Source organism: Glycine max, chromosome 12 (genome assembly GCF_000004515.6).
Source record: "Glycine max cultivar Williams 82 chromosome 12, Glycine_max_v4.0, whole genome shotgun sequence".
Taxonomy (NCBI): domain Eukaryota; kingdom Viridiplantae; phylum Streptophyta; class Magnoliopsida; order Fabales; family Fabaceae; genus Glycine; species Glycine max.
This window is the reverse complement of record NC_038248.2, coordinates 31,809,344-31,822,485: the sequence shown is the minus strand read 5'-3', so window position 1 is coordinate 31,822,485 and position 13,142 is coordinate 31,809,344. Positions and strand designations below refer to the sequence as shown.

The following is a 13,142-nucleotide window of genomic DNA, read 5'->3' as shown; positions in this document are numbered from 1 at the left end:
TCACCAGTCAACGGTATCGGCGCAATATCATGCTCTTGACTTCCATTAAAAGCCTTTTTTAGTCGTCTGTAAGGATGATTGGGCGTTAGAAAGCGATGATGCCTACTGTAGACTATTTTTCTCCCATGTTTAAGTTGTATGTAGCTTGTGTTTTCTTCACAGATGGGACATCCATGATGACCCTTAACACTGTAACCGCTGAGATTCCCATATGCTGGAAAGTCATTAATGGTACAAATAAGCATTGCACACATTTCGAACGTCTCCTTGCGAAATGCATCAAACACTACAACCCTCTCATCCCACAACTTTCTCAAATCTTCAACCAACGGACTTAGATAAACATCAATGTCATTTCCTGGCTGTCTTGGGCCCGATATCATCATAGACAACATCATGTATTTTTGCTTCATGCACAACCAAGGAGGCAAATTGTAAATTACTAGCAGAACTGGCCATGAATTGTGTTGAGTGCTTAAGGTGCCATATGGATTCATTCCATCACTGGCTAGTCCAAGTCTAAGATTTCTTGGCTCTTTCCCGAAATCCGGATACAAACCATCAATCTTCTTTCACTGCGAGCAATCAGCCGGATGATGGACCATTCCATCAGAAATCCTTCCATTTGCATGCCATGTAAGGTCTTTTGCGTCGTCCTCATTTGAAAAAACACGCTTAAACCTTGGAATGATTGGAAGATACCACAAAACCTTCGCTGGGGGCCCTTGTTGGAGTTTTTATCAGAACTGCTTTCCTCTTCATCCTTCACTTTGTACCGTGATGTCCCACAGATAGGGCATTTTGACATTTCTTGGAATTCATGCCTGTACAGTATGCAATCATTGGGGCAAGCATGAATCTTCTGATACTCCATACCCATCGGACACAATATCTTTTTCGCCTTATTGTAACTTTTAGGCAACGTGTTATTGTCCTCTGGAAGCAGATTGTGCACTACCTCAAGTAGTGAGGTGAAACTTTTGTCACTCCACCCATACTTGGCCTTCACATTAACCAGACTTAACACAGCAGACAACAGGGTTAAGGAATTCTTGCACCCTTCATACAAAGGCTTCTTTGAATCACTCTGCAATCCTTCATACACAGGGGCGTGTTCTTGCTAGAAAGACTCTTGTCCAAGGTCACGAATCATGTCCTTTAACCGATCTCCTATTTCTACATCAAACGGTTCAGATTGGGACCCACTCTGCATGTCTGTTACTTCACCATGCCATATCCATGTCGTGTAATTCTTCTTAATCCCATCACACAATAGAGGGTCCCGTATGTCATCGAGTAGTTTTCGTCTTCCATTCAAACAGTTGATGCAAGGACAATAATATTTTCCTTCTTCATTCAGTTGACCTCTTTCTGAAGCAAATTGCAAGAACTGTTCGACGCCATCCTCATATTCTTGGCTCATGCGACTTTCATTCATCCAACTTCGATCCATCTAAGCAATTCCATGCATGAAAATATCAATTTTTTATTTATAGGTGTGGCCCTATCCCATTTAGGAAAACTGTCTTTTATGTTAGCTTCAAACGTCAGGGTTACCATTATTTTAAAAAATTTGACTAAATTTCAGCAACATTTCGCATTGGTCTCCAAGTACACGACATGACATCGGTGAAATGAATTTCCCGATAATCAAGTATGCACTCAGAGAACAACTTGAAATGCATTGAACCGAAATTTAATAAAATTAATGAAAATAATAATAACCTTAACGAATGAATCTAACATAAAAATACCAGTCTCCCCAAACTATCCAAACGGACAATTCAAGACTAAATACAATGACTAATGCAAACTGTCCGCAAGAGTCATTGCATTCAGTCTCAAACGGGAATCTAAGGTTCACTCAGCTTGAACAACAATTGTTTATATAGCAAATTACACTGATCACATACAACAACATACAAAAGGTAAAATTCAATTACAGACAAATATGGACATCAACAGTTGTTTATGTAACTAATTTCAAATGTTGGGTTTCAAGGGTGCTTATGCTTTATTATTGTATTTGGGTATATGTGTGTGTGTGTGTGTGTGTGTGTGTCATGAGGGTCTGTGTGTATCATGAGGATGTGTGTAGTTGTCATGCTAGAATTTGAGGGCAAACTAGTGATCAATGTTGTTTTCTGTGATTACAGATGATGGAAATCTATCCACTATTGCTTTAAGTCTGAAGGACCCTATTACTGTGAAGGAGAGGAGGGAAAGTTTTCTGCAGGGTTTGGGCTTAGCTGATTCTACAAACCAACTATCTTGTGCCTAAAAGCAAGGATGAAATGGATTGATGTGATTGGGAGGACAAATGGATTGATGTGTACTTCGACATAAGTTCAAAGTTGCTAGACATTTGCAATGCATTTAGCTCTGAGCTTTCACGTCTAAACCAGGGAAACCTTTCTCTTAACTGTGCACCGCACAATTTAGACTGCTTTTTTTTGTTTTGCTCAGTGAAAATAGATAATATATGTGGGAGAACCAAAGGGCGGGAAGATGAAGACAATCTCTGGACATTGTGTTCTGGTAAAAGACATATTAGTTTCGAAAGCAGCTCAAATTCTCACAAAGTTTGTCTCTGCTGACAATGGTACTTTTGATGTCATCAATGCATATCTCCACCGAGCTTCTGCATCTTTCAACGAGCTCAAGCACCTCCACAAGGAGCTTGGATCATCTTACTCTCATAAGAAACACAAAAGGCATAGAACAGAGAATGGTAATGACAGTGGGAAGGTAGTGGGAAATTATGTTCAAAGTGTTGATATTAACAAGGAGCTCAGCCTTCGGCATGTGAAATTTGATCAGTTCAAAAGGCAACAAAGTGGCAGTGGGAATGCTGATGGTGATAATTTTAATCAATAAGAAGAAGAAGAAAATGTGGATGGGGGTGAAATGCATAAGAAGAAGAAAAAGAAGAAGCAGGAAGTTGAGTCCTTGCATGACATAGATAGCACTGTTAAATTTGGAGTGAAGGAAGCTGATGGAAAGCATGTTAGTTCTAGAAACCCTAGAATTGAGAAATGTAGTTCTATGTTAGATAATCCTGTGGGCTCACTAGATCTTCCTAAGGTTAATAATTCTGCCAAAGGAAAGGTTTTGATGGGCTCTAGGTTTTAGAAGGTTGTAGAATCTTGTAAATGAGGAAATTAGAGTAAGATTTTCTGGTGGTTAAGTTTTCGCCTGAAAGATCTGCCTAGCTTTATAAGGACAATAGATCCAAATGATTTCATGCTAGAATATTTAATTGAAGTTGCGGCTAGAGTTCCCAGTGCCTCTGCTATTGTGTTTAATACTTTTGATGAACTTGAGAGAGATGCAATGAATGGTCTCTCCTATATGCTCCCTTTTCTTTGTACCATTGGTCCTTTCCCTTTACTTTTAAATCAAAGTCCACAAAACAACTTTGCATCTTTAGGTTCCAATCTTTGGAAGGAAGATCCAAAGTGTCTTCAATGGCTAGAATCCAAGGAATCGGGATCCGTTGTTTATGTGAATTTTGGCAGCATCACAGTTATGTCAGCAGAACAACTCTTGGAGTTTGCTTGGGGTTTGGCCAACAACAAGAAACCCTTTTTGTAAATCATTAGGCTTGACCTTGTCATTGGAGGTTCGGTGATTTTGTCATCTGAGTTTGTGAATGAAACTAAAGATAGAAGCCTAATAGCAAGTTGGTGTCCACAGGAGCAAGTGTTGAACCATCCTTGGTGGATTCTTGACTCATTGTGGATGGAACTCAACCACTGAAAGTGTTTGTGCTGGAGTACCAATGTTGTGTTGGACATTCTTTGCAGATCAGCTAACAAACTGCAGATATATCTGCAATGAATGGGAAATTGGGATTTAAATTTATACCAATGTGAAGAGAGAAGAGGTGGAGAAGCTGGTGAATGACTTGATGGAGGGAGAGAAAGGAAAGAAAATGAGACAAAAGATCGTGGAGTTGAAGAAGAAGGCAGAGGAAGCCACTACACCCAGTGGTTGTTCATTCATGAACTTGGACAAATTCATTAAGGAGGTGTTTCTTAATTAGATAAACATTAGATTAATCGAAGGTTTTGGGGGGCTGTTCCTTTGTAGGATTAGTAGTATTTTCGGTCTGCTAGTATTTTCTGTGTGTGGTTGTGTGTGTGTGTGTGTGTGTGTGTGTGGCTGTGTGTGTGTGTCAACAGCACAAGCTGGATTTCAAAGATAGCTTTAGGGGAGGACTATTGACAGATAGTCATTAGATGTTAGATAAGTTAGTCAAACAAATACAACAATTTATCTACCAAACAAATACAGCAGTATATGTGTATATAAATGCTAGGACAAATGTCAAAACAGTAGTCTATCATAATACATATAAAGATAGTAGACCGTACATACGTATCTGGAGTTGCTATAATCAAAGAGCTTCCACAGCAACGCCAATTAGCAGTAGTAAATGATAACCCTAAAAAAAACCATACAGAAATTAGCCACAGTGTATTTAAAGCCTTTTATCAACAATATGACTCTCACTTCATGGTCATACATTGACTCTCAGAAGACATTATACTGAGAGTGTATTTAAAGCCTTTTTCAGCAATGTGCACCTTTTGCCACAAAATGAGGAACTTTTATACTGAGCAAGGAGAGATTGAACAGTGAATTGAGATAACGACGGAGCAGAAGCTACGACAGCACTTTAGTGGTGAACCAAGGTAAAAAATGGAAGGGTTTCTTTATGGGTTTGGAAAAAGACCCCTCACAATTCACAATGCTGGCTATGGTGAAGTAGTTAAAGTCTGATGCACAGGTGAGGCACCACTGATGACCTGTTATAGGAGGTAACAGCCGGTTACATGAAAATTATAAAATTTGCAAATGAGGATCTCCTATGTTCATCCTATACTGTTCATTTGTCTTCTTCCAAAGACATTACCTCTGAATCCTTTCTATCACATTCAACACACACTACACTGATTTCAAAGTACCAAGTTTGATTTGTAAGAAAAATAAGTTCAGAATACAACTTTCCAAGAAAATTTCAATTCATTCTCAGTCATTCTATGAAACAGTTCATGGACAATTTTTAATTTGGTATATTTAACGCATGTATGAACCACTGAAGCTATCACAATGAAATCAAAAGACATTAATTTATGCTTGTACACAAAACCATTCACATGGTTCCCAAATTGAATACAACATTTGTCCCCGGAACCTTACTATACAAATCAAGAAAATGAAGAAATTAACAATGCTATAAAGCCGATCGATGAACAAGGGGAAATTCCACCCAATTGCAAAATTTTCTATTATCTCCATTTCAATTAAAATACAACATCCATAATCAACTTAAACCAGCAGAAAAAGAAAATTTCACTGCAACAATAAAGAAATTCTGGCCAATAAAACCCAAATCTGTAAAGAAAAAAACTTGAATCTATGAATGTCCATCACCTCTCTGTCACAAAATCTCAGATCTATGAATTTTCTTATGGTTTCTGCTGCCTTTGTTGAGGCACAAGACCTTTGAAGAGCAAATCTTCAAAACCCATATATACAAAAACCCAGATTTGAAGAAAACAAAGCCAACATCTGAAGAAAAAAGATAACATATTTGAAGAAGAAAAACCCACTTCAGAGAATCGGTTCAGGCAATGGTGGGAGAAACTCTTTGTGCTTGAGAGCTATGGTTGTGTCGATTATACTCTCAGAAATACAGCCTTTTTCCATAAATCTATAAACTTCAGAAAACATTATAATGCAATTCAAGGAATATTCATTGAAGATATATGGGTCCAGCAACCGAAATTGGTTAAGGATAAAGCTGTAAAATTTTTTGCTAGCAGATTCACTGAGGAAAAGCTAACCAGACCTACCTTGGATGGGGTTCAATTCAATATGATTACTCACACACAAAGGGAGGAGCTGACTGCCCCATTTACAGATCTTGAACTCAAGGATGCTGTGTGGAGTTGTGAAGGAGATAAATGTCCTGGGCCGGATGGATTCAATTTTAATTTTATAAAGGAGTTTTGGGCGGTCCTAAAATCAGATTTCAGGAGATTTGTGGATGAATTTCATGTTAATGGAAGCTTTCCTAAGGGGCAGCAATGCATCCTTTCTGGCCCTAATTCCTAAAACAAACCATCCTCAGTCATTTAATGACTATAGACCCATCTCCCTCATTGGCTGTATGTATAAAATAATAGCCAAATTATTGGCAAACAGACTAAGGAAAGTGATGCCTGGCCTCATTGATGAAAGACAATCAGCTTCCATAAAGGATAGACACATCCTTCATGGAACTATGATCCTCAATAAGGTAGTAGAGGAAGCTAAAAGGTGTAAGAAGCCAGCACTGGTGTTCAAGGTGGATTTCGGAAAGGCCTATGATTCTGTTTCATGGTAATTTTTGGAATATATGCTGGATAGGATGGGTTTCTGCCTTAAATGGAGAAAATGGATCAATGCATGTCTACAATTAGCTACTATATCAATCCTAATAAATGGAAGCCCTACATAGGAATTTGCCCCCACTAGAGGATTGAGGCAAGGGGACCCTTTAGCCCCTTTGCTTTTTAATATTGTGGCAGAAGGCTTGACTGGTATGATGAGGACAACAATAACCAAAGATCTGCACTGAAGCTATCTAGTAGGGAAGTAGAAAGAGCCTATAAACATTCTGCAATATGCAGATGATACAGTGTTTGTGGGAGAAGCCTCATGGGATAATGTCATTGTGTTGAAGGCCATGCTTAGGGGTTTTGAAATGACATCTGGTTTGAAGATTAACTTTTCAAAAAGCCTTTGATTAACGCAGTCCTAACAGCGCTTCCCATTTACTTCTTTTCTTTTTTCAGGGCACCCAGCAAAGTAATACAGCAGCTAGTTAATATCCAGCGCAAATTCCTTTGGGGCGGTGGTTCGGAGCAAAGGAGGATCGCGTAGGTCAAGTGGGAAAAATGTGCGTCTCCCTAAAGAGAAAGAAGGATTAGGTGTTAAAGACTTAAGGAAGTTTAATACAGCATTGCTTGGAAAGTGGAGATGAGACTTGTTTCAACAAAATGGACAGTTATGGACTAGAATACTGAATTCAAAGTATGGTGGCTGGAGAAATTTACATGATCAAAGAAGAAGCACACTACACTCTCATTCATAGAAGGGCCTTAGGCATCTCAATCAACAAGAGGAGTCAGCAGTATTGAAAGAGCAAATAGAATGGAAAGTGGGCTGCGGAGACAAGATCAGATTTTGGGAAGACAAGTGGACAGCCGGGGATAGACCATTAACGAAAAGATTTCCCTCTTTATACCAAATTTCCAACCAAAAACAGCAAACTATCAGCCTCTTAGGAAGTCACAAAGATGAAGGTTGGGAATGGTGCTTCAATTGGAGGAGAAATTTATTTGACAGTGAAGTTTCAATGGCTACAGATTTTCTAGAGGAAATTAGATCGTCATCAGTCCAATAACAAGGAGCAGACTCATGGACTTGGAAAGCAGATCCGAGTGGAATCTATTCTACAAAATCTGCATATGGGATTCTGCTGGAGGCAATAAAGGGGGATGATGAGGATGGGGTTTTCGGGAAATTGTGGAAACTAAAGTTACCACCTAAGGCATTGGTGTTCTCATGGAGGCTCATCAAAGATCGCCTACCAACGAAGGTGAATTTGAGGAGGAGACAAGTGGAAATAAGCGATTCGTTGTGTCCACTGTGTAACAATATGGAGGAGGATGCAACACACCTATTTTTCAGCTGCAACAAGACCCTACCCTTTTGGTGGGAGTCTCTGTCGTGGATGAAGTCACTGTGTGCTCTTCCAAAAAATCCGAGGGCACACTTTCTACAACACAACAGTGGGAATGCAGTTGGGGCCAAAGCTGTAAGGTGGACATGTTGGTGGATAGCCCTTATCGGACCATATGGCACCATAGAAATAAGTTGGTGTTTGAAAATCAGACATTTAATGCAACCAAAGTGATGGATGATGCACTTCTTCTACTCTGGTCATGGCTTAAAGCTACGGAGAAGGATTTTGTGTTTCATTTTAATCACTGGTCTTCTAATTTAAAAGAAGCTTTTGTGTAATTAGGAAAGTAGGGCAGTTGCTGGGGTTAAGTTTTTAATTATGTAAAGTAGATATTGGGTGTAGCTGGTCCATAATGTAAATTCCACATTGTGAACCAGCTATGTCCCCAATCCCTCTATGTATCTATAGTACCAGTATTATTAATATATTTATCTATTTTTGCTGAGCAAAAAAAAAAACTTTTCAAAAAGCCATGTCGGAATTTTTGGAGATGACACTAATTGGGTACATGATGCAGCTCATTTTCTGAACTGTAGACATATGGAGACCCCTTTCTACTATTTGGGGATTCCTATCAGGGCTAAGCCTTCTAGCTGCTTAGTGTGGGAACCACTGATCAAAAAATATGAAGCTAAACTATCTAAATGGAACCAGAAAATCCTATCAATGGCAGGGAAGGTTACTTTGATAAACTCAGTCTTAAATGCTCTACCCATATATCTCCTATCTTTTTTTAAGATTCCATAAAGATTAGTTCTGAAATTGATATCCTTGCAAAGGAATTTTCTGTGGGGGGGTTCTCAAGAGCTCAAGAAAATTGCGTGGGTGTAGTGGGATGTCATTTGCCTTCCCAATGAGGTTGGGGGACTTAGGATCAAGGATATTTCCAGATTTAATGCAGCTTTGATGGGAAGATGGATATAGGCTTTATCCTCTAATCAAAATCAATTATGGGTCAGAATTTTCACATCCAAATATGGTGGCTGGGCAGATCTTAGTAATGGCAGAGATAAAGTTTGGCACTCCCAATGGTGGAGGGATCTTTGAAAATTATTTCAGCAACCTGAGTTCAGCTCTATTCATCAGCACATGGTATGGAAGGTAGGGGGTGGGGACAAAGTCAAATTCTGGAAAGATAAATGGTTGGGGGCTGACTCTAACCTTGAACAACAATATAATCAATTGTTCCTCATCAGTGGACAGCAGAACAACACTATTTCAAATATGGGCAGCATATCTCAGGGTCAATTGTACATAGGTTTGATCACACATAACACACTATAGAATATTATTCGTCATAATTACCAAACAATTCTAAAAGCTATAGCGTCATGGTACTTTAAGATGACATATAGAGTTTTAGATTTATCAAAGAATTTCCCATAACAAATCCAGGACTATATCCCAACAATGCAAATAGTACAAGAGCAAGCAATCAATATACTTTAGCATCTCACACCCATACTCCATTTCAAGCATTATACTTTTTCATATTTAGACATAACTTGGCTTAGGTTCTAGGCCAATATTGGACTTTATTTTAAACCAACTTATTGGACTTTAAGAATACATCCCGCAACATCAAATGACTCAAATCCATTACTTCAAAATACAAATACCCAAAGGAACTACAACATAGCATATTTTAATTATTAGCAACAAGCATATTCTCATCTTGGTAAGAAGCACAAATACAGATGCTTATACTCACCGATTGTCAATTGTCGTCAGTGGCAGAGATATTCCTAATCAGCATTGATCACTTAGCAGCACATAGAACACAAGCAACAACGAACCTTGACAGCGACTAATGAACACGAAGAAATCACTTGAGCAGCAAAGCAGACATGATATATACAAAGTTAAGCAATTGGTTTCGAAACATGACAGCAGAGACATACCTTCGATGGCTTCCCTGGGAGTCTTAAAGCCAACCACAATGGACTTCCAAAATCGATTCCCACCCTTTCCGGGACTCTTTCCTTTCCTAGTTTTCTTTGAGCTGCGAAAGTGAGAAAATGTTAAAACGAGGAATGCTTAATGTTAAAACGAAAGGACGTACCTCAATTGATAAGTGGCAGACACGAACTCCACAAAGACGAACTCCACAATGTGGTTGTAGTCACGGAAGCGCAACCCAGTTTGCGACAAAGACGAACTCAGGCAGAAGGAGAAAGAAGAAGAACGCCCTGGGAGTCTTAAGGCAAACCACAATGGACTTCCAAAATCGACTCCCACCCTTTCCGGGACACTTTTCTTTCCTTGTTTTCTTCGACCTACGAAAATGAGCAGATGTTAAAACGAGGAATGCCTAATGTTAAAATGAAAGGACGTACCTCAATCGATAAGTGACAGAGACGAACTCCACAATGTGGTTGCAGTCACGGAAGCACAGGCCTGTTTGCAACAAAGACGAACTCAGGCAGAAGGAGAAAGAAGAAGAACGACAGGGTTCAAGCGCGTGGGTTGTGCAATTTCATATTTTTAATATATAATGATAACAACATCGGTTTTTTAAGAATAACCGATGTTAACATCAACTAGGTAACATTGGTTTTCTTAAAACCTATGTTAACATCAATTCGATAACATCGGTTTTTCCAAAACCGATGTTAACAACAAGATACTAACATCGGTTTTTCCAAAACCGATGTTAACTACTCCATAGTTGATGGAAGCTTGCTTGTGGGGCTTCTGTGGAGGCTGGATCTTTGAGCTTCATTGAGGTCCTTTAATGGTGATTTTCCACCATGGAGATGCAGCGGAAGACAAAGGAGAAGAGGTGAGAGGAGGCGCCATCCACTAGGGAATAAGCCATGGAAGAAGGAGCTTCACCACCAAGATGAGCCTTGGATAAGAAGCTTGGAGAGGATGCTTCAATGTAGGAAAAGAAAGAGGGATAGAAAGAGAGAGGGGGGAACACGAAATTGAAGGAAGAAAAAGGGAGAGAAGTTGAACTTTGAGTTGTGTCTCACAAGACTCTCATTCATCAAAGTTACAACAAGTGTTACACATGCTTCTATTTATAGACTAGGTAGCTTCCTTGAGAAGCTTTCTTAAGAAAACTTCCTTGAGAAGCTTCTTTGAAAAAACTTCCTTGAGAAGCTAGAGCTTAGCTATACACACCCATCTAAAAACTAAGCTCACCTCCTTGAGAGGCTTCCTTGAAAAGCTAGAGCTTAGCTACACACCCATCTAAAAACTAAGCTCACCTCCTTGAAAAAATGCATGAAAATACAAAAAAAAGTCCCTACTACAAAGACTACTCAAAATGCCCTAAAATACAAGGCTAAAACCCTATACTACTAGAATGGCCAAAATACAAGGCCCAAAAGAAGGAAAAAACCTATTCTAATATTTACAAAGAAGAGTGGATCCAACCTTGACCCATGGGCTCAAAAATCTACCCTATGGTTCATGAGAACCCTAGGGCCTTCTTTAGTAGCTCTAGCCCAAGCCTTTTAGAGTCTTCTATCCAATACCCTTGGGGGGTAGGATTGCATCATCCCCTCCACCTTAGAAAGGATTTGACCTCAAATCTCGAGGTTTTTCATACTCTGGGTTCCTTCCCTCGACACCTGTAAAAAGAATAAAAATATATGTATTAGTGGTGTTGGGTATGTTAGAGTAGGGTAAGGTCTGAAAATCCATTTCCTAGGCATCTTCCCATGAAGGAACACGGTTCCTCACCAACTCAATGAGTGGTTCTACAAGTATAGAAAAATATGGGACAAACCTTTTGTAAAAGTTTGTTAAGTCATGGAAGCCCCAAATTTTTCTTATACTTGATGGAGTGGGCCATTTAGGAATGACCTTTATTCTCTTAGGGTTCATGAAAACCCCTTGATCACTATTTGAAAAATTAAGAAAAGTAACGCAATAAAACATACCTTTTTCTGTATTTTCATATTGATTATTCCTACAAAAAAATATGACAAACCTAAGGTGTCCCATATGAGTACCTAAGTTTGTATTGAAACTAAAAATAAGAACAAACCTACCTAATGGGTCCCTGTGTACACACACCATGAAGATGTTGGGTGCACGAGTGATTTTACAAAAGAGGGTTGCACCATTCAAAACATTCATCATACCACCTATTTTATGGACTTGGTGTCTAATAATACCTATTTTGGGCCGCAACAAAGCACAAGGATTTAAGCTCTTGCAAACCAAACCCTCATCCAACAACTTCTTTACTTGAGGAATAAACTCAAGCCCAAGAGGTTTGGCAATGCTAGCAAGTGTCTTTTTAGCAAGTGTCTTTATTGTAAAATGAGTTTCATTCTTAGCTAAACTCTTGGAGGAGACACTTACCTCCTTACACTTCTCTTTAACCACTAATGGTTGTCCTTCTTCTTGGGGGTAGATTTCTTCACTAGATTCTTCCCCTTTTGCTTCTTCACTTTCACTAGAGGAAGGTGAAGTAGTAGCCTTATCTTGGCTACTATAAATGTCTTGGTCCCTCATAATCATGGTTTTTGTGGTGGGGCATTGAGAAGCAATGTGTCCTCTTCCAAGACATTTAAAGCACTTTATAGAGCTTGTTTTCTCTTGCATACTAGCCTTAGGGGCTTGCTTTTCTATTGTCTTCCCCTTATCATCTTTGGGCTTAGAAGGTGTCACCCCTAAGATGCCTTGACCTTGGTCTTTCTTTGGATAAGAGTGAGAGCCATAAGATTTTGAAGTAGACATTTTTTTAAGTTGTTGCTCTACCCTTATTTCCTAATCTAAGTTAGCCTCTACATTGTCCTTCCCATGGAAGTATGAGAGGTTAATGTTAGCCTCTTGAGGCTTTCTTTCCTTTTCTCTTCTATGGGAGTGAGGTCTAAGATGTGACCTATGCCTTCCTTCGTAATAGTCACGAAGTTCTTCACTTAGGCTCTTGCAAGAGTTATGACTACTATAGGAGGCATGTTTTCATCTTTTCATTTCTTTCATTATTTTTCTTCTTTCTTCCTCTCTTATTTTCTTTCTTTCATCTTGACTTATTTCTTCCACTCTTTTTTTTTTCCTTTTTCTTTTCTCTTTTGTTTTTCTTTCCATAACTTGAGGGAACTCAACTCATCTAAGATTCTAGATAAAGGGTCTTTATGACTAGTACCCTTGCCATTAACACTAGTTGAATAATGACTCATGTTGGTTCCTAAGTTGTGGTTCTTTCTTGTTGGAGGTTTGAAAACAAAAGGTAAATGAAACTATGGCTAAAACTAGCCAAAATAAACACTAAAAAAGGTGTGAAAGATAAGGTAAAAAAACTAATTGGTAAAAGGAAAGCTATCTAGGCGGTTTGACAATGGAAGGTAAAGGAAATAAGCTATGAAAGTAAGCAAGAAATGTAAAC

At 38.9% G+C, this 13,142-nt stretch overlaps 1 pseudogene; it reads left to right on the top strand.

The window, feature by feature from the left end:
- Positions 1-2,907: 2,907 nt before the first annotated feature.
- Positions 2,908-4,045, top strand: LOC100787240 (7-deoxyloganetin glucosyltransferase-like; annotated as a pseudogene).
- The last annotated feature ends 9,097 nt before the right edge of the window (positions 4,046-13,142 follow it).